We start from the raw sequence: 22,285 nt of genomic DNA on the forward strand, positions 1-22,285 counted from the left end.
CTGCCAAAGAATGTAAGATTCTGTGAGAGCAAAAGCAAAGTGCACTTTAAGACATAATGAATGCTAAAAATGACCTTTTTCATGTATTTTACTGGAAGCAACTCTTTAGCTATTCTTAGGACTCATCCTTAGTCTGTTTTATTAGCTGGAAAGAAGAGAACTTTGAACAGCCTGACAGTAGGTTAGTTCTCCAGAACCTTTTAAATGTAAGTGGAATGCTTCTAGAACTACCGAAAATTTTAGAATACATTATATAAAACCCTTGGGCAAAACTTTTATGCCATTTCTTTTAGATTCAGGATGTGTTTCTCAATTAGATGATTAAAAATTATTTTATCATATCATATTATAAAATATTTATTCTAGGTATAGTCAGTCTTAACTTACTTCATGCTATAAAATGTTTAATATTTTCAACTTCTTATTAACATAAAAATATATATGGTAGCTTCTGAATGGATTGATTTTAGCAGTATTGCATTAATAGATGATTAATTTACAATAGAAGTTTTCTTTTAATGATTATTATTTATTCAAATTTACATTTTTGATCTGTTTACTAATAGTAATTTTAATGATTACATTATGTGGAAGAATTTTTAAAACTTAGGACATAATAATCATAGGAAATGAAACAAATTTTAAAAACATAATTTCTATGACATACTTCTGTTGAATAAAGTGTGATGATGTGATCAATAAAAGACTTCCAAGCATTAAACTTTTTTACATTAGGGTTCAAATCTAAAGGAAAAGTAATGGAAATATGAATAAAAGAAAGGAAATATAAACATTTCTGAAAGTTTAGAAAGCTCATTTATATTCTGTTAAATTGATAATAGTAGTGTCAAGAGCTGTGAAGAGTCTGAGATATTACTTTCCCTGCAAGCTAACAAGTTAGCCTGCCACAGTTTCATTCATGGATGCTGGTAGGAGACAAAAGATTCCCGGGTCAGAGACAAAAGATTTCATTATTCCAGGTACAGCGGGCAGCATGTGCTTCATGTCTGGGCTGGCTCCTGGTGCCCGGCAAGGGCTATGGTGTGATGACTTTGGAATGTGTCTACTTGCCTATGCTGAACTATGTCTCTCAGGATTCTCTTTCCTGTATGTTTCTAGTTAGGATGGGAAGCGACAGCTATTTTGTATTTCATGCACATTGTTCCTGATCTATTAATTCATCTTGTTGGTGTGAGGCAGCACCTGGGTCTGCAGGTATTCCACCTCCCCCTAGATCCTCTTTTAGCTTCTCTGACTCTTGGGCCAGGTTTGTTTGTTCACTTCTGTGATGAAGGGCCCTGCCTTCTGTAGGGTACCTTTGTCACCAGGGTCAGAAGCAACAAGAAGAAGCAACTGCTTCCTGACAGGTGGCTTTCAAACCATTATGCAACTTAGATTTCATTGCATATATTTAAAAGGATGCTATAGCTTTAATTTTTAAATTTTAGCATTTACAATCTGCTAGAAGTCACACTCTTTACAACTGTTTAAGCTTATGAAGAAAGAAGTATAAACGTCAATTTGAAAGTGTGCAAAGGGGTACATTATTTTTCCGAATAATTTTATGGGGTATGTGAACAATCAAGTTTGAGTCTCTTGGTTTATAGGATGGTCTATAGGACAGTCAAATACAATCATGTAGGTCTCTTACGTTTCTGATACCCCAGGTGACATCTGGAATCACGGTAGGGCTAGGGCCATCCATAATCCCAATTCCTCTCTTCAGAAACAGTTCTGTGAGATAATCCCTAGAATTTTACTTTGAGAAGAAAACAATTTAATATAAAACTTTCTCATTTGAGCAAGGAAAGACGCTGTTTGTTGATGATGGTGATGATGAAAACATTTCCCTGCAAAGGACAGTATCAGAAGTAGTGTTACAGAACTTGTTACAGAGTAGTGAAAATGTGGAAATTTGGGGAGACTGGCATGCCTGGAGAGGGCATGGAAGCTCTGCTCCCTTTCCCACATCCCTTGCCCTAAGCATCTCTTCCATCTGGCTGTTCTTGAGTTACATCTTTTTATAATAAACCAGTGACCTAGTAAGTAAAAAAAAAAAGTGATGTCACAGTAACAGGACCACGTAACAATTTTAAGAAGATCAGGTAAGCCTGTGCCTAGAGAGTCTGCTACAGGCAACTGAATCAGATTGGACACTTTATCAACTTGGGCAATGAGAATCTCTCTCTTGGGAATTTGTATCGGGAGATGTGGGTTGGAAGACCTGATGTGAGTTACACTTTTTGTGTGCCATGGTCAAGTCATTTAATTTTTTTGACTACCTACATCTCTAAAATAGTGGAATTAACAGAGCTGTTATGAGAAGTAAACCAGGAAATATATGTAAAAATGCTCTGTAAAATAAAAAACGCTATAGAATTTAATCTGTGATTCCTACTACCTTCTCCCCAAGGCCTCTGTTTATGTGCATCCTATTTAGGATTGTGTTGGAATGTGGATTTGTGCATTCAGCCCCTCTGTGTATCCACAGAAAAACATCTATGAACATTTATTGGAATGTAAGAGGTGCTGATGCCCAGCTGAGCGATCGGCATGTTGATCTGTGTGTAGTAAGTTCAAGGTGTGTGGTTCTTTTGGGTTTGTGTTTCCAAATCACTTTCTTAGTCTAAAATGTTTCTGCATCAGTGTCTGTGAGCAGGTACTCATTTTAAAGATTTTCTTTTCTTTGTTCTCTTTACCAGTTCACAAGAGAGTTTCCTTCAGACTTGACGTGTGAGCCTGAAAGGCAGCCAGACACTTAGGTTCATTACTCTGTCGAGTGGCTCTACCTTATGGCCTCCTGTGTGAGGGAGAGTGACACCAGCTACACTGCCTCAAACGCCAGGTCTCGGCTCCTGGGGTTCAAACCTAGAGACCTTTCAGGCAGGTACTGTGAGTGATTTTAATACTGGAGGATAAACTGTGCAGGGAGAACATTTTCCTCTTGCCTGTTTCCTGGAGAACTAAGGAAAGAAAGGTGGCTTCTAAGGTTTCCAGAACCCAAGACTCTTTCTTGAATTTATAAGAAAGCAAAATGTTGGTTAATGCAGCTTGTAAGATGTGGATACAAGTTGAAATTCTGGTAAGACAAGCTTCCAAGTTGTGTAGATATCTGTATTAGTTTCCTAGGGCTGTCCTAACAAAGTACCACAAACTGGGTGGCTTAAAACAACAGAAATCTATTCTCTCACAGTTCTGGAGGCCAGATGTCTGAAATCAAGGTGGCGACAGCCTTGGTTTCTAGTGGCGGCTCTGAGGGAGAATCTGTCTTGTGCTTCTCTCCTAGCTCTGGTGGTGGCTGGCAATCCCTGGCATTCCTCGGCTTACAGATTCCTCATTGAAAGCTCTCCTCCGTCTTCACATGGCCTTCTCCCTGGATGTCTCTTTGTCCAAATTTCCTTCTTCTTATAAAGACACCAGTCATATTGGATTAAGAGCCCACATTACTCCAGTACGACGTTATCTTAATTTAACTAATTACACTTTAATGATCCTATTTCCAAATAAGGCCACATTCTGAGATTCCAGAGGTTAGGATTCCTACATTCTATATCATTTTGGGGGGACACAGTTCAATCCACAAGAATATCTGAGTGCTGAATGTTTGCCCAGGTGATCTCCCACCTGAAAATCCCCCCAAACAGCCTAAGGTCCAAAGTAAAGTGTTACTATTTCCAACACAAAACCTTTATATTTTGAAGTGCTTTCATTTTTGTGATTCTTTTATTGGAAAAAGTTAGGAAAGGATTTCTCAGTAAAGGTTTAATAATAGGCATTCAATTTGGTCATGGTTTTTACATTCAGCACTGATCTTGTAATACAAGAATTTTTTTTAATGGAAAGATTTGGGGATTTAAAGCTCAAAGATTATAGCCTGAGGAGATATGATTGTCTCCTGTTAATTCCTTTAAGTTAGTGAGAAATCTCCTATAAGACCTTAATTAGACCTTCTATGATTCATTTTGTTTTTTTCCTCTATAGATTATCTCTTAGAAGCAGTTTGGGTTATGCTTTTGCAAGCACCAGGACTTTTGGATCTCACACTTAAAGCTGCGACTGTTGATCTCAAAGATGTTTTATTTTCAAGACACATGGTCATTGAGCTTTTATATCTGGAGATTGAATTTCTGGTAGAAACAGTTTAAAGAAATGTTCTTAGTGGGTTTTTGTTGGTTTTTAGCATGGAATAGATGAACATTAACATAACCATTTGGCTATAATTATAGATACATCAGATGTGATGCAGTTTTAATTATACAAGGCCAACTGAAAATGTAAAACATGAATACGCGATTTTAATTAAGATACATGCATAATTACAAGGGTACTTCTCACAGGGAAAAGCATAGGAAAGTTCATCTTCGCTCCTCTTTCCCTCTCTTCCTTTAAATGCTATTCTTGTTCATTAAATCCCCTAATATCCTCGGAAATGTTCTGCTCTAGTTTTCCTTTATTGCTGATAGACATTAGGAGTTAAAACCCAAATCCAACTAAAAGCCGCTGTGAGAGCCTGGCTGCAAGCTTCATTGTGTTTTTAGGAGAATGGCAAAATGGTCCACACTGTTTCATTTGTATCATCAGCAAGCAAAATCTCAACAAAAGCAGATTTCTGACCCATCAACTGCTTATTGAAGGTATTTAATAAACATATAAGTAGAAGGAACTATATTACACTGTAAATTTGAAAGAGCTTTATACTTGGTTTAAAGATTGAAGGCTGCCCTTAACATTTATCTCCATACTTGTTTACGTGACTCTTCATATTTGCATCCTCAAATAAATGCATAAACTTTGCAGATAGATAGTGAAGAAAACTAAGACCATAAATACTCATATACTGATAATACTTCAGTTAGAGTCACCTTTATTCCCTTTGAATTCAGTATGATTATATATCTGTTTACTTTGTTTTTATTTATTTTTTTAATAAATTTATTTATTCTTGGCTGTGTTGGGTCTTCGTTGCTGTGCGCGGGCTTTCTCTAGTTGTGGCAAGCAGGGATACTCTGTTGTGGTGCGTGGGCTTCTCATTGCGGTGGCTTCTCTTGTTGCAGAGCATGGGCTCTAGGCATGCGGGCTTCAGTAGTTGCAGCACGCGGGCTCAGTAGTTGTGGCACACGGCCCCAGAGCATGGGCTTCAGTAGCTGTGGCACATGGGCTCAGTAGTTGTGGTGCACGTTCTTAGCTGCTCCGCGGCATGTGGGATCTTCTTGGACCAGGGATTGAACCCATGTCCCCTGCATTGGCAGGCGGATTCTTAACCACTACGCCACCAGGGAAGTCCCTACTTTGTTTTTAAATAACATGAAAGGTGTAAGTTTCTCATTATCAGATGTAACTACCAAATTACCTGATTAACCTTTAACAAATATATTAAAACCTACAAACCAGTGGAACGATGCCTCCTTCAGCGTTCTCCTTGGAAACAAAGGCCAATAGTGATGCCACTTCTCAAATCAGGGAGACCCATGATTTGGTCCATGAGTCTAGTAGGTCTTTCTGGAGCAGTTCAGAGCTTCTTTCTATTCTTTCTTCTCCCAGGCTGATCCCAGAGCTCCTTTTTACCTGCAGTGTTAACATAATGCCAAGTGCAATCATTGCCTAGGCTTTATCTTATTTACATCTGATTTCCATGCATTGCAGCAATAATTATGCAGATCATTAAATATTAGTCAGTGTTGGGGTAAGATTTAGTTATTGCTACACAAAATTCTATTCCCATATGATCAGTTCATATATTTTGTTGCTCAAGCAAAAACTGTGTTCTACTGAAAAAAACAAATTAAGGGGGCGCACTTTCATCAGTCTGGTTAAAACCCGGTTTGGGATTATTCATGGAATTGCCTAGCAACAAACTGCTTTCATTTTATGTTACTGGGTGCAATTTGACTACTCAATGCACAATGAGAAGAAAATTTTCATTTGTCTGCTTAAAGATTTTCCATCGTTGCTGCAAATGTTTATGTGTATTTCTCAGAAACACGTTGGAATTAAAAACAACAGCCTCCTTTGAATTAGTGCCTTTTTATCTTTTGAAGCCTTTTAGCTAGTGGGGAAGCCTTGTTATTCAACACCATTTTAGCCAATAACACAATGATCATTGTGAAGATTATTTACCAAAACATTTATTAAAAGCTTTTTCCTGGATTGCAGAACTCTGTTGCTGTGGCAAGGAACTGGTTCATTACAGAGTGCCTTAACAATACAAATTTTTGTTGCAACCTTCCTTGTTGCTTTCCCAGGAGTTTTGGGAGTCATTCCGATGAGCAATCAGCAGGAATTGAGGCAAGTGAAAAGTGGTTTGTAGTTTAAGTACTGCCAAACTTGACTTCCAGCATTACCACTCTACTTGTACAAGCCACTAAGTTGATTATCCTTTGTCAGTTTGCCATACAGAAGTTCCCAGCTGTCTGATTGTGGGTGTGCATTGGCTCAGAGAAGGTGAAAGGCAGAACTACGGCAGCACCCACAGAGTGGACCGGCTTCTCAGTTGTATGAGAAACCTGGTTTGCCACTGAATGCTTCGGCTCAGAGATGTCCCTATACACCTGCTCTGAGAGCTGATGTGAGATCCTGAGAGATACAACTTTTTAACCCACTTGTAACCTGTGCTTGTTTGAGTGGTACAGATGGGGAATGAGAGCTCTGTTTAATCAACTTCTTTTGTTCACCGAATATTACTGAAATGCGAATCTTGTCTTACTACTTCTCAATCACCAATTTTCAAACAACTAGAAAAATACACTTCATATTAAAACAAAGTGAACATAATAAGGATCTGATCTCAAATATCACCTCTGGGAAAAGCCTTTCCTGACTTTCCTATGTAAAGTCATGTCCCACCCCGATTATAATCATGCTCTGTTCCCAGACCAGGCCAATAATATGGTGAAGTGTATGTGGGGAAAAAAGGTGGAATTGTGAGCCTTGGATGTTGTTGAATCCTAACCTTACCACTTTGTTCACTTCTTTAGCTTTATAATTTCCTGAGAACAGCTCAGGACCACGTGACAAGGCACGAAGACACGAAAAGTCAGAGCAACAGTTCTGTTGTCACTTTGTGATTTCTGTGAACTTCATGCATCAGAGGCTTATCCATTCAATAATAAGATGATTTTTTCTTTTTTCTATGACAGCCTCTTCTATTTTGCCTTTCAATCACAAATGCTTTCTATTTAAGAACCACTTTTTGATCTTGAGTATACATTTTTCTCCTGGAATTTTGATAAGTTTTTAAAATATAATCTTTTGACTTCTTATGGGATTTTTGTTATTGTTGTTTACTTTTCTCAACTATGCGCTTGACATTACTTCCTTAACCAATGCTATTTTTTTATATTAGTGCCTTTTCACAAAATTGAATAATCAATTGGTTTTTCTCCCGATGGTCATGCCCCTCCAGATATCATGTTAAATTTGATCCTATTCTGAGAAAATATTACAGATTTATCTCAGATATTCTCTGTGTCATTTTTTATTGCTCAGGACCTAGTCTAATTTATTTCTTTTGCTCTGGTATACTAAAATGACTTATTCTGTGAAATGGTAACTTATCAAAAAACGCCAAACATTTGTATTTGGTCCTGGTGAATTTTTTTTCACTATGTAGAAATCTAAAATGGTCCTTACCAGTAAATAGTCTAATTCTGCCTCTTCTTCAGTTTAAGTAAACGTTTCCTTCTAGTCTCATTGCTGGTTAGGTGATCTGTGTCTGAGGTTCCTGATTTGTGGACCATGAATTCCACTGGGTCAGTGATTTACTTACTGAGTCCACATACCCACTAAACATTGTCTGTAAGCTGAATAAAAAATGTCTTGGGTATGTATGGATGAGTATTTTTCAGATGAAAGTAGACACTTAAAATTAATAAAATTCAATCTTTTGAAAACATTGACAAATTTATAGAGGTTTTTCTTAAAAAATGTACTTCCTCAATAAAAAGGTTATAAAAATATAAATACTATCTTACCTAAGAAATGTTTTGCTGTTAAAAGGGTTCTCATTTTCAACCTAAGAAACTCCATGTTACTTCCCTCTTCTAGTAAGATTTTTGCCCTATTATAATATATGTTGTTGTCCCTACATATAATGCTACATACAATACTGATCCTACACTTTCTCCTGTTCCTGTCTTGCCTTTAGAATTTGTGCTCAGCAGTGTACCAAATGGCTTTAACAAGTGTGGTACCCATTTACTTTGATAATATTTACTCATCTATTTTTCATACATTGAAAGTATGTATAGAGCTCACACTGAGTGGTTCTCATCCCTGACTGTGTAAAGAATCACCTGCAGGGCTTGAAAGACTACAGACCAGTTCCTCCCACCCCCCATCCACTGGATGAGCATCTCCTGGGAGGAGAGGGTTGTTGGGCACCTCTGTTTTTAAAGAGTTCCCTAGGAGACTCCAAGGCATAGCAAGTGGGAGAAACAAGAGCCAGCTGTAGGCCAGGCATCGTGCTCGGCACCCAGCCTCACAGGAGGGAAAAAATTAGACTTGGGAATCATTGCCTCTACTACTAATCTGGTCTCAGGGGACTCTCATGCCAACTTCTCTGTGAGACCACTCAGCTTGTCACCAGTTGCATTGTATTTTGAGACCCTGCACGCATTACATAGAAATGGTTTACTTAATTAGAAAATGCCAGACATAAGTGTTTGATTCTTGGCCTTCAAAGCTCAGATACCAGACTGTCTGGCTCTAAACTGCATGCCTGGCAAAGTGAGTGCACAGTGCCTGGCACGTGGACACTAATCGATAAATGCTTGTGTTGAATTAACCAGCAAGGAAAAGAGCAGTACTTGTAAAGGAATTGTTTGCCAACTTCAGAGTTTAGTTATGAGTAGTGGAGAAAAAGTGCCCAGAGGCAAAATTCCTGTTTCACAGAAAACAGTCACTTCCAAGCAAGGCTGTTCCTAATTACATCTCCCAAGTCTATTAAACGTCAAACATATTATAGTCCTTACTGCCAAATATTACAAATCATTCTTAATTCTGAGAAGAATAAATTAAGCTTGGGCTTCTTCCTGTGGAAGCACTTAGCAGTTCTTTCTATTTTTGTGGAGGGGGCCATTGTTGTTATTGGTTCTACTTCTGGTTTTTTCTTTCTTTTCTTTTGGCAAGGCGAAGACAACTTTAATTCGGCTGCTCACTTGCGAGATGACTTTGGGAGTTTTGGAAAAGTTTTGTACCCCGTAGTTGCTCGTCTGTAAGACAGAAATAACAACATCCACCACATCCTGTTTTAGGACAATGAATGACATATAAAAACACATTTAATATGATACGAAGGGACTCCTAAATAAGTGTAGATTGTGTCTAAGTATCCTTCAACATTCTCATTGTAAAGATGAGGAAAATGAGACACAGATTGTCTCACCAACATGCTCAAGGTCTTCAGTTACCTAAGAATGGACACATGGTTGGAACGTGGTGGCCGAGACAGAGTCTGTGGGGAGGGGTGTACCTTGATTGTAGAAAACATCTCTATTGATAGGAAGGTAGCACGGGTGGGACTCTGTATCAAGCATGCATAAATCTATAACAAAATTACTAAGGATAGAAGTGAGGGTCCTGATGAAAATAAATTATAAAGAGAGCGTAAGAGGTAAGAGGCACATCGAGACTCTGGCTGCGAGGAAGGCAAGTGGGACCCGGAGGAATGGTGTACCGGTTGTTCCGGAACTGTGCTGCACAACAAACCACTCCCAGACTCCAGGCTTAACATAGTTAGAATTTGCTGCTCGTGCGTCTGGGATGGTTGCCCAGCTGTCAGCTGATCTGGAATTTCAGCTGGGATGACTGGGCTGGCTCCAGTCTGCTCCTACATCTCTTACCTGCCATCAGACTGGCCCAGGCCTCTTCTCATGAGGATGGCAGAGGGCAAGGGTGAGCAAGCACCAAAGCGTGAGTGCTTTTCAGGACTTCACTTGCAATATACCTGCTAATACCCATTGGCCAAAGCAAGTCGCAAGGCCAGATGTGTCTCGGGAATGGGGAGTGTTCCTTGCTTAAACCTAGATTCTGCTTTCTATGGGTGGTTCCCCAATGCATTGTTCTCTACTCCGCTTGTCTCTGGCCTCTGAGATGTCCTTAGTTTTACTCCTTGATCACTGCTGGAGAGGGAGTGGAAGATGTACCTTTTTTTTTTTTTGCGGTACACGGGCCTCTCAATGCTGTGGCCTCTCCCGTTGTGGAGCACAGGCTCCGGACGCGCAGGCTCAGCGGCCATGGCTCACGGGCCCAGTCGCTCCGCGGCATGTGGGATCTTCCCGGACAGGAGCACGAACCCGTGTCCCCTGCATCGGCAGGCGGACTCTCAACCACTGCGCCATCAGGGAAGCCCGATGTACCCTTTTTTAAAAAAAATAATTATTTATTTATTTGGCTGTGTGGGGTCTTAGTTGCAGCATGTGGGATCTTTAGGTGTGGCATGCGAACTCTTAGTTGCAGCATGTGGGATCTAGTTCCCTGACCAGGGATTGAACCCGGGCCCCCTGCATTGGGAGCATGGAGTCTTAGCCACTGGACCACCAGGGAAGTCCCTGGAAGAGGTACCCTTTGAACAATGTTCTCAGCCTGCTTCTTGTAGAAAGTTGGGTATGCAGAAGCCTTTTTAATTTTTTTTATTTTTCATTTTAAACACTTTTGGTTCCTTTTAGTTCAGGTACTCCATGTGTCAAAAACCAAAGCCCACAGTCTTTAGAAACATGCTTCCCTGTCTTTATTTAATCCCTGATGTTTTCTGCTCTTTATTTTACTGTGGGATAATGTCCTTAAGAATCTTGAAAGCCCTTTTGTTGAACTTAGTGGGTCTACAAGGCATCTCCTTAATGCTCCAAGAAGTCTTAACAAAAGGTCTCATGGGTACACCCATAATTTGGTCTGTACCCATGGCCATGTCTTAACCTGAGAATATTTTATTGGCTTAAAAGGCTGGAGATGAAAAACAGTTTTAGTTTCCAAATTAGCAGAGAATGGCATCTCTATATTCTGAATTCAACTTGCAAGTTGTCTGGTTATTTTCTGAGTTCATCTTTTTCTTGTAATACTTTGTTATACCCAGCTAGCTAGAGCCAACTGATACTTTCAATATTCTGCCTTGAAATTTCATTGCCAAAGTCCAGAGTTTCATCAGGAACATTTTCTATCTTCCATTTTATAGTTTGGCACTATGATAGCATGAGTCACCAATTTTCCATCCTTTTATAAAGTTTTCTTGCCATTTTTTCCAGGTTCCTACAAGAGTTTCATTTCCATTTTTCTAGGCTAAACCTACCACCTGGTCACAAAACCAATGCCATATACTTTAGGTTTTTTTGCAACACCTCACTCTGTGTACCGACTTCTGAATCAGTTATTTATTGCCACAGTAGTGCTACCTATCCAGCAGCTCCAAACTTTATGGCTTAAAATAAAGTGTTTATTACCTATGCTACTGTTTTTGGGTGAGCTTGTGTATTTGGAGGTTGATTGGCTGTTAGTTGTTCTAGGACAGCCTTGGCTGATCACTGGAGCAACTTAGCCCTGATCCATATGCCTCTCGCCCTCCAGTAGGCTAGCCTGGTTGTGTTCGCACGGTCATGGCTATGTCCAAGAGCAAGCGAACACCAATGTGCAAGTGCTTTTCAGGATTCTGTGTTACACTGGCTAACAACCATTGGCCAAAGTAAGTTACATGGCCAGTCCAGGGGTAAGGAATTATATACCCTGTCCACTAAAAGGTGAGGATAGTGGGACAGGTAAAGAACAAGGCCATTAGAGTAATTGATGCATGGATGGAAAGTGAGAAAGGACATTACCTCTAATGCTGGCCCATGAAGGACAGTTGGGTGCTCCAAGACGCAGTGCTCAACTGGGAGTCAAGTACAACTTTCCAAATCAGAAGCAGTTATCAACTTTTGATATCAGAAGAGATGGTGGGGTTCCAGTTCAGCAGCAGGGCACCCAACCATACAGGAGATAGGCCAGACAGCAAAATGAAAGGTGGGTGTGTGATATTATGATTTTGGATAATTTGTCATCTCATAGAAAAGAGCTCATCCAGTAGGTAGGGGATATTGGGAGCAGAATCCAGTCCTCTAGAGAAAGACTGAAGGAAAACTAGTAGGGTTAGACCCTAGTCATACTAGTTGAGATTGAAGGTTAGGTTCTATCCTACAGTGGGAAAAAACTAGAGTACAAGGCAGGGAAATAAATGGACTCTTGAAATGGGGATGCAAAAGGGCAGGGTCTGTCAGAGCTGAGAGGCTCACCTTTGGTATGCAGGCCCCGGGTATACCATGATAATCAGGTAGAGACTCTCAGTTTATTGCTTAACTAAATCAAGATCTTTTTCAGTAACTGGAGCGAGCTGGGCCCTAGAGCCCTTCACATTTATGAACCATGGGCACAGACTCAATTTCCTTTGATGCTCCCACCCTGTAAGGTGGGCAGAGCAAGTAGCATTCTCTCATATTTTCATGTGAGGAAACTGGGGCTCAGAAATGAGTTGCTCAAGGTTCCTGAGCTGACAGGTGATGAAGCTGGATTCAGAATCTGCATTGATGCAGAACACTTAGTGAGGAGTGATGTTACTGAAGAAGAGTCTTCTGGAAGAAGGACGCAGAATTCTTTCCTCGTGTGGATTGTAGAAATGACACGGAGGAGGAAGAGTATAACTGATGGAGTCTTCCATTTCCCAGTCACCTCTGAGGGTTCATTCTAGTAGAAGCAGAGAATCTGGCACATTCTTGTTTTGCCTTGCTTAGGAAATAGAGGAATCAGGGAAGGGGGGATTGCTCTGCTGGTTTGTCTCATTATCAAAGAATGGGTTCAGGATGTGGACATGATGGGGATCTGTGTAAACAGTGTTAGGTGTGAAACTGAGATGCGTGTGAGATTTCACCCTGCTTTACAACTTAATAGGTTAGTCTGAAACAATTATGTATATTCTTACAGGAAGCAAACATGAGGTCTCTGGATCAGACTGTTTATGACTCACGAAGGACTGTAGACAGATTCCCAATCCCAATCCCTACAGAGCTGCACGGTAAGTTATCTAAGATGTAGTTAAACCATTACGGGCCAGAGAAAAGTACTCTTCTTTCTGAGCGTGGCCAAGGTGATGCCACTCGTAGGAGGGTAGGTGGGATTAGGGGCCGGGAGGGAGACGGTTGGGAAGTGGGGAAAGAAGGATCAGCTGGAAGCCACGGGTCGTGGCTGGGATCTGTGGCCTCTGACAGCCTTCTAAGCCCCTACTTTGGTGGTGGCGGTGTCTGCCAGGAGCAGCAGTGACCTAGAAACTCCCGGCCTCAGAACCACAGAAGTTGAAGGAGCGGGTTTAGCAGGAGCTAGAGTTGCTTCAGGCCAACAAGGTAAGCAGGCAGGTCAACAGCCATGTCAGGGGCTGCGACAGAGCTTCCTTCCGGGCCTGCTCTGACCTTCAAATCCTGAACAGTAGCATGGCTGCTACTTCACCTCCATCTTCCTAATCTCCAGCAAAATGTCTCTTTCCCTCCCCCAAGAGTCTGAAACATACACACGTGCGCGTGCGCGCACACACACACACACACACACACACACACACAGTACCAAATGAATTCTGGGAGTTGTAGTTTCAGCTTAGTTAAATTGACAGTCCTAACCCCTACACCCAAATCTTCAACAGACTTGGGAGATACCTCTGATTACTCCCTTCATGAAGGTCTTTCATATGGGCTTTCAAACTGTTCCTAAATCTTTTAGCCTTCTCTTCTCTGTAATAAGCCACCCTAAGACCTCTATCTTTTCCTTCTATTTTTGCTAGTCTTGAATCATACTCTTTCCCTTATTTGTATTCCCTGAGACTCCCCATCACTCTGTAGCAGATGTGGTTGACTGCCAGGCAGTACCCTGGCAAAGGTCCAGTCGTTCTCGGCTTTTGGGAATGAAAACCTCATGGTTCCCACACTTCATCCTACTGCCCTATAATTGTTTTTTTTTTTTTTTTTTTTTTTTTTTTTGCGGTACGCGGGCCTCTAACCGTTGCGGCCTCTCCCATTGCGGAGCACAGGCTCCGGACGCGCAGGCTCAGCGGCCATGGCTCACGGGCCCAGCCCCTCCGCGGCATGTGGGATCCTCCCAGACCGGGGCACGAACCCGTGTCCCCTGCATCGGCAGGCGGACTCTCAATCACTGCGCCACCAGGGAAGCCCTGCCCTATAATTTTTTAAGCTGTATTTATGCCGAGCTAGGTGCGTGTTGTGTTTCTGCAGTCAATTGCTCCTCATGAGGAAGCCTGTCTTGCATATATATTTACTAAACCAGGTGACTGCGTCCCCTGATTTCGAGTAGGTCGAAGTATTTTTCCTAACAAAGAAGAGCAGTATGCTTTGGCACAGCTGCTTGGTACTTTTCCTAGAATGCTAGAAGGAAGCAGACATTCACTTGGTTTTTGCCCGTCTCTCTTTGTCTAAGTTGTCCTATTTGGCTTGGCCTGTTGGCTTTAGTCTATTAGAATGGCGATGTAGGAGACTGTGCCTCTTGGGTTATGAGCTTGAACCCAAGTTCATCAACGTGTGCCTTAGCAGGACAGAAATTCACGTAAGTATTTCTGGGCCATCAGATCTCTGTGAAGAGCATTTACATGTTCCAGATGTAGGGCATGCATGTGCAAATCTCACGTAGAGATCACAGCTCACTAACTTGTGGATGGCCCCCCAGAGAAAAGAAGTGGTTCAGTATAATGGCTCTGTAGACTATAGAAGAGAGACCCAGAAATCACTATTCTGTTGGTGCTGTTTAAAATTTGGGCAAGGAGCCACATTTTCGAGGCAAGAAGAACAGCATTTTCCTTTTCATAATAATAATAAAAAAAATTTCACATTTTGGAATAAGCAATAGTCATCTCTCAATTAGTATTAACAGCTAATCAGGGTGCAACAGGGTAGTGGAGCTCTCATCAAACAGCAGGTGGCTGGTTTTATTTTTTCAACGCCGCTTAAAGATTATTTGAAAAATCTCCTTCAGAGACCAGTGTGTGGGGAGCCACGTACTCCCAGTCAGAATTTAAAGTGACCCAAAATACAATATTAATGATTGATGCAGAAGCTCACAGTTTGGCGTTGGGGTTTAATTAGATAAGCATTGCAGCTGTTTTCGTGTGGAGGCAACTTGATGGGATGCAAAGCTGTTATGTGACTTCCCATTTACAGGGTATCTATTGAAGCGGAAACAGAAGCAAGCTACTAGGAATTATGATGATGACATTTTTTTTTTCAGCCCTGAAATGAGTAGAAGTCTGATTGTCGGGAGGGAGAAGCACTTTGTAATTAAAAAGGTGGGCTTGGATCTTGCATTTCATTTATTAATGAACTCAACACTCATAAAAACCAACTAGGGCAGCCCAGCCAGGATCTGGCAAGTCAAGTATGAAGAGCTTGCACGTGAATCTCCTTTGATCTATACCCCTTTGCGCATACAAAATCCTCTTGTCTCAAACCCATCCTTCACCTTCCAAGCATCACAGTAGTGTCAGGCTGTGTAATATCTTACCCATACAGATAAACTCCTACAGTAGCTGCTTTGGAATCACTCTCTCTCCCTGAAAACTTGAGGATTTAAACCGGGGTCGATAGCTTTTCAGTTCACTGGGTCCAAGAGATTGTCCACATTTAGTCAGAGTTTGGAATCTTCTGTGTCGAATGATGGAAAGGACTAGAACGCACGGTATAGTGTCTGTCTACAGCTAAGCTTCAGCGTGTGTGCCGACCTCCGTCACGTGAGACGGCTAAGGAGAACAATTTATGGAAGCTCACTGTAAATTAAATGTGCAAGATTTTAAGAACGCGTTCCACCAGAATAAGGCTCGGAGCACTGCACATTTAAAGTGGTGTTGTTAGACTGATCTTTAAAACATCTCTATCCAATAAAAAGGAAGCCTGTCTAGGTGTTTCGTGTTGTGAAATAATTATAATAGCCATCTATTATAATACATTAATACATACAATCTATTATAATACATTCTTAGTTGCTTATTGTCAATCTCTACAGAGTATGAAGTTATACCTGAACGCTAACTAAGTATTATTATTTTTGTTGTGTAAAGAAAGTTTAATGAGCCTTCTTCTGATTGTTATAAAACAATTTGTGAGAATTTTGAATAAACCTGCCTCTTCAGTATAAGTAGGAGAGAAATGAATCTTTTTGGAGGTACGTTAACTTTCTCTGGCTATTAAATTGTCATGCCTTGCCCTGAGAAGGGATTTACGCACTGCTTTATTCCTTTTTGTTAAAGAAGGGTGTGCAACTAGGAATTCGAAAATTTGAAAGATTAAGTCCTAGTTTGGCCATGTTCTTACTGTGTGCTTTTGGTCAGTTGGCTAAACCTTGAGCCTCCCTTTTTCTCATTTGCAAGATGGGAAAAATAGGCCCTTCCCTCCTTATCTCCCAGGGCAATTCCGAGCATCTAATTTGGTGGAAAGCATCTTCAAGTTTAGACCTGAAACTAGGTGTGTCTAATATTCTGCAAATATACTCGTAATGAATTGATTGTTGTTTGATGAGGCAGTTTCCTGCAGTCCCCTCCATAAAGCTGCTGAGAACAGATGAGTCTTAAATTTTCCAGTGAGCAAGCGTAATGCCTGTGTTTGGGTTTCCAAAGCTTTTCCTAATAGTAATACTCTCACCACCTGCCTTTTGGGGGAAGGTGAGGAAGAGGTATAGGATTATTCATACAGATACAGAGATGAGGAAAGTGAGATTTTGTGCATGATTGAATGAATTACAAGTCAAAGCTTGGACCTGGGCCTTCTGGTCCCAAAGTGAGTGTTATCACCTTTATACTGGATTGTCACTGCAGACAGTCTGCAAATAAATGGAAATAGAATGGTTATCAAGGAAACGTGGTTAACTTTGAAGAGTACAGATGTCAACAAAGCAGGTAATTCATTAGAGCAGATCAATAAGCTTAACAGCAGGATTGCCATGAGATACATTGTAGATAACTGCGTTGTTTATATATGAGAGTTGGCTATATTGTGGATTTTTAATAAGTAGAACATATCCTTTTTAGTTTCATGCAGTAATGATTGTTGATCATTTGAAAGTAATGTTACTATACTTGTTCCCTTGATAAAATAATTGATAAACATATGGCTCCTTTGTGTCTTTTCTGATTGATGCTGATGGAAAAGCTAACAACAATAAGTAGTAGGATTATTGCAATACTCCATCAGAATCTCTGAGGATAGAGATCGATTACAGTCCTTTAAACATCACCATACATCCTAAAGGCAGTCAATAAAAATGACTGATGATGGATTGAATTGATGAACCAAAGCGTGGTGGTATGCTGAATGGAAGGTAGGCATGAATATTTTGGACAAAGGCAATTGGTGGAATTTAGGACATGCTAATAAAAAGTTAATGCATAGGTAATGAATACAGGTCTTGAAATGTATGGACAAGCACTTAACTTATAGAATAATGGTAATTGTGACACATGATAACGGCACTTACTTTTATTTGTTAGTGCTTATTCATCTTCCAACCCAATGAATAGTTTTTCCCAGAGTTCCAGCTGGGATTCTCTTTTCTGCCTCTACATAAACTTTCCTTGGGCTTTGTTATCCACCCAAGGTTACACTTATCATTTGGGTAGCAATGACCCAGGTCAAGCAACCTTGGTTATGCCTTTTGAGTAGCAGTGACCCAAGCAAGTCAAGCAGCCTTGGTTGTGCCTTAGTCATGCACACCTCTGAACACTGCTATAGCATTTTTAACTTGTCTCCATTATATTAGGCAGTTGAAATCATGCATCTGAACAAAGTGGCCTGGAGAGAATAGATAAAGTAAGAAAGGAAGAGGGGCTACATTCAAGGATTAAGGAACCCCAACATTTTAAAGGCTAAGTAAATGAGGGTTTTAGAGACAGAGCAAATGAGTGGTCAGAGGAGTAGGAGTGCAATCACGAGAGGGCGGTGTCACTGTGGAAATCCAAAGGAAGAAGGTGTTTCACAAAGAAGGGTGTGGTCAGTAGGACTGAGATGTCAGGAAGGATGAAGACTGCAAAATGCCCACTGGATCAAGCAACATGGAGGCCACTAGTGAACTTGGCCAGAGCTGTTTTGGTGAAATGAAATGGGTGAAAATCAGATTTCTGTGGATTGAGAAGTGGGTGGGAGTTGAGTCAAGGGAAACAGAAAGTACAATCATCTCACCTAGAGTTATTTTAAAATCCATGACGCCATTTACCACGCATTCCCTTGGAATCACAGTTAAGACAAGCTGTGAAGGATTCCATCCAGAAAGACCTGCCATCCATCTGAAGCTATAGCTATTTCCAGCACTCAGTGAGGCTCCTGGGAACCAAACAATGCTGTTGCCAGCCCACCTGGTCTAGGATTTCCAGGAGCAGCTGGCTTGTTCCAGAGAAGTCCAAGTCCTTCAATCCATCAGAGACCTCAATCTGTCTGAGACTTCCAGGTCCAGTTCTTTGGTAATTTCTAGGCCGGTTATCTTCCGCGTGACTCATCCACATTTTTCATCCAGGCTGAAAAATGCTCCTTCAGTTCCCCACCTCTCCAAAGTCCCAGCCTCCTGTACCTTTGTGCCTCCTTCTCCCTGGACCAGATGTCATTGTTTCCCTCCTAACCTTTCCCACTGTTCTCTTCGGAACCTCTACCTAATGCAAACAACTTCCCACACACCCTTAACCTAGTCACAGATGCGGCATCCATTTCCCGGCTCTCACTGAAACCTTTCCTCTCAAGTAGACACTCTCATTTGGGTTGGGGTCTTCCTGGCTCCCAAAGTCACTTGCAGATCTTTCCTCCTCCACAGTACCTCCTGGTCATTGTTAGGGAGCCCCTGGGCTCACTGTCAAGCTTTTCATCTCAGATATGTAGAATCCACCCTTCATCCTAGGCTCTTAACGCCTTTTCTTCCTTCACAGACCAGGAACCTGGTAGGACCTACTATCCAAATATATCCCAAAGCTGACTACTTTCCACCTCTACTGCTTCCACCTAGTCCAGGCTACCACTGTCTTTTACCTGAGGTGCTACAGCCTCATAAGTTGGCTTCCTGTTTCTCCTCTTGCCCCTATAGTCAGTTTCCCACTCAGTCACCAGAGGAGTCTCCCCACGATGTATCCTGCCATGTCATGTTCCTCCTCAGAACCCGCTAGGGGCTTCCATCACACTAGACTGAAATCCAAAGCCCTCTGGGGTAGGCATGCACACATTTCCCTGCCTCATCCCCCACCATGTCCCCCTTGCTGGGCTGCTCCTGTCATACTGGAATCCTCCAACCCTGCGAAGCTCATCTCTCCTCACAGCCTCTGCCTGGAGAACTCCCCGGAGGACATCTCCATGCTCGCTCCTCACTGCGTTCTGCTCCCTGCTTGAGTGTCCTCACCCCAGAGAACCACTGATCATTGTACAGAATAGTCCCTTCCTCTCCCTGTCCCCAACATCACTCTCGACCTGAAGCCGTGCACACTTTGCAACCCCAGTTATAATGTCCATGTGTGTAGGAAGGCATTCGCCCGTCTTGTTCACCTCTCTCTCCTTGGCACCGAGAGCTGAGTTCAGCACATCATATGTGCTAAATAAATGTGTGTTAATGAATGAATAAACAAGCCCTTCCTCGGTCACCTTGTCTTAAGGCCAGAAGCAAGTCTCAACTCAGGGTATGGACATAAAATGCAAGTTCTTCTCCCCAAAGTGTTATTACTGAAGAGCAGACTTCCTCAGCATGACCCTCATAAATGTGTGCTCACTCCCTGCACTTAGAGTAGGCTTATTCCAGTCCTGTCCTTTCTAATCTTTGTCTATGGTTTAAAGGCCTCCTTCTTACCTAGTGCAGGCCAGCCTGTGACTCTAATCCCAGTGTCTTAGTCCATTCAGGCTGTCCTAACAAAGTACCATAGGTTGGGCTTATAAACAGCAGAAATTTATTTCTCACAGTCTGGAGGCTGGAAGTCTGAGACCAGGGAGTTAGCTGGTCAGGTTCTGGTGAGAACCCTCTTCCGGTTTCCAATTGCAGACATCTTGTTGTATCCTTACATGGTGGAGAGCAGAGGGGAAGCAAACTCTCTCGTGACTCGTATAAGGGCACCAATCCCCTTTATGAGGGCTCCACCCTCATGACCTCATCTAATCCTAATTTTCTCCCAAGTCCCCGTCTCCTAATGCCGTCACAATGGGGGTAGGGTTTCAACATGTGTGTCTTGTGGGAGACGCAAGCATTCAGTCTATAGCACCTGTGTCTTCTCTGCCCTCTACTGGGCAGGGACAAGTGGGGCTTTGGTGTGAGGGTGAAAAGAAGACAGACCTTTCCTACTTGACTGCTGGCTCGTGTCCAGGCTGTCAGCCTCTCTGTGCTTTGTTTCTTCTCTTTGCAGGGATACCTCCCAGCAAGCCTGAAGGGGAGGTAGCTGCCCAATAACTGGAAGTTTCTCTGAACTTAAAAATGTGGGGCTCTTAGTACTTTTGTAGTCAACTTTGGCCCTAAATTGCAATTCTGAGAAGAGTAGAAAAATCTTACTGAGCCCCGATGTCAGCCTTTTAAGCTGTTGGTTAGGAACTGCTCAGTCTCTGAAACCATGTAATACATACCCTGCTCCGACCTCAGCTTTCCAGTCTTCCAGCAGTCCCATCCTCTTTGACCCCTTCAAGACTTTCAGTCTCCTTATCCTCCAGCCTCTGGAGTCTTCCCTTGGTCCCCACCCTGCCTAGACCTCACGGGTCGTCACTTCAACCTCCTTGGAGGTTGAAGCCCTTTCTGGACAACCCACCAGTATGCAGGTGCCTCCTCAGCATGGCATTTCATTCGAGCGCCTTCCACCAACAGCAGTTATGGTTTTCTTGTTTGCCTATTTGTTTCTTGTTTGTCTCCACAGCATAATACCACCAACAACCCTTGTCTGTTTGGTTTGCCACTGTGTCTCTAATGCCTAGAATAATGCTTAGCACCTATTGGTCACTCAGTAAATATCTGTTGAATGAATGAATACATTTCAACAATTCTTTTGCCAATACTCTCAACACCTTTGCTGTCTAACTTCTGCCCCATCCACCCACCAAAAGGCCAAGCTTGGTTTATCTGTCCATTTAGTTTCCCCGCTCCTGCCCCAGCCTGCTTAGTATTGTTGCAGAAAATTGTGCAATGCTTGGATTGCAGCTACTACCCATCCTTGATCATGATCCTAACCTGAGCTGAGGGCAACAGCCCTTTGATGGTCCTCAGTTACTTTTCTCCCGGTTTTCACAGTATTTGCCTCAAGGCTTCCTCAGTTTCCCCATGCTCCTGCCGGCACCTGGGGAAACAAAAGATAGATGGAAATTATCTCAACAGTCCCCTCTTTCTAACACTTGCCTTCATTCATCCTAACACCCTTCATTCATTTCAATATGAATTGGACTTCCCTTCCCTTCTCCTAGGTGAGCACACGCCCTCCACTGGGCTCCCCCCGCACCCCAGGGACATCACTCTCTCAATTAGCCTTGCTCCTGTAGCTGCAGCATCTTCTTTCTTGTTGCTTTTGCCATCAGTATTGAAACACGATCACATCTCTCCAGTGTTGAAAAAAATAAACCCCCCAAGCCTACCCTCTCCCTCATGTTTTTTTTTAGATCCTGTCTTATCTCATTCCAGTCAGTTTTCTATATATATTTCATCTAATCCTGTTCTTCCTGTTCACACCATAACTCTACACAATCTTATTCCATTCCTACCACACCAAAAAACCCCTCTTTTCCAGATCACCATTGTATTATGCTGATGGATAATTTAGGCTACAGTAAGTGCGGACCATTGCCCCGATCCATTCTTTGGGAGGTGGGACAGACAAATGGTCTCTTCCATGTACCTGCACACTATGTTTCTCCTAAGGACTAAGTGGTACAAATAATGATGTAGAATTCGCACAGAAACCAGCAAAGTAACTCCTGTTCTTATCTCTTGGGTGGATTTTACAAGTCATCTGGGCTCCATGTATGTCTCATGCAAAGTCACAAAGGTTGCAGTGTCCCATGCTGCTATTCCAGGAGTCTGGAAGTAGCTGCTGTAGCTGGTTAGAGATAAATGTTGTGAGTAGCTTGGAGACAAAAATGCTGTGCAAGCTCAACTGAATTTTTTTGGGAAGACATGATTTTCAAACATTCATTATGTCCACTGGGGATAGGGAGAAAGGACAAGAGGTGAACATTTTGGAAAGAGGAAGGAGGAAACTAGTAGTGTTAAATCTAGAGTGAAGGAGGTATGGAGGATGGACATGCTTTGCCTGGTTGCTGTGTAGAAAATGCCATAGCTGCCACAT

The 22,285-nt window shown here is 42.0% G+C and overlaps 1 long non-coding RNA gene across 5 annotated transcripts in view; it reads left to right on the forward strand.

The window, feature by feature from the left end:
• The first annotated feature begins 98 nt into the window (after nucleotides 1-98).
• Nucleotides 99-22,285, forward strand: part of LOC117308852 (uncharacterized) — a 64,973-nt gene continuing 42,786 nt past the window's right edge. For 2 of the 5 annotated variants that reach the window (XR_012327760.1, XR_012327761.1), the window contains exons 1-3: nucleotides 99-206; nucleotides 2,703-2,887; nucleotides 12,947-13,033. This is a non-coding gene — a long non-coding RNA (uncharacterized lncRNA). Of the gene's footprint in view, nucleotides 207-2,702; nucleotides 2,888-12,942; nucleotides 13,034-22,285 lie in introns of all 5 variants that reach the window. The other 3 variants (XR_004523103.1, XR_012327763.1, XR_004523102.1) reach the window with 2 other exon arrangements.

This window comes from Tursiops truncatus, chromosome 18, assembly GCF_011762595.2.
Source record: "Tursiops truncatus isolate mTurTru1 chromosome 18, mTurTru1.mat.Y, whole genome shotgun sequence".
In the NCBI taxonomy this organism is placed as follows: Eukaryota; Metazoa; Chordata; class Mammalia; order Artiodactyla; family Delphinidae; genus Tursiops; species Tursiops truncatus.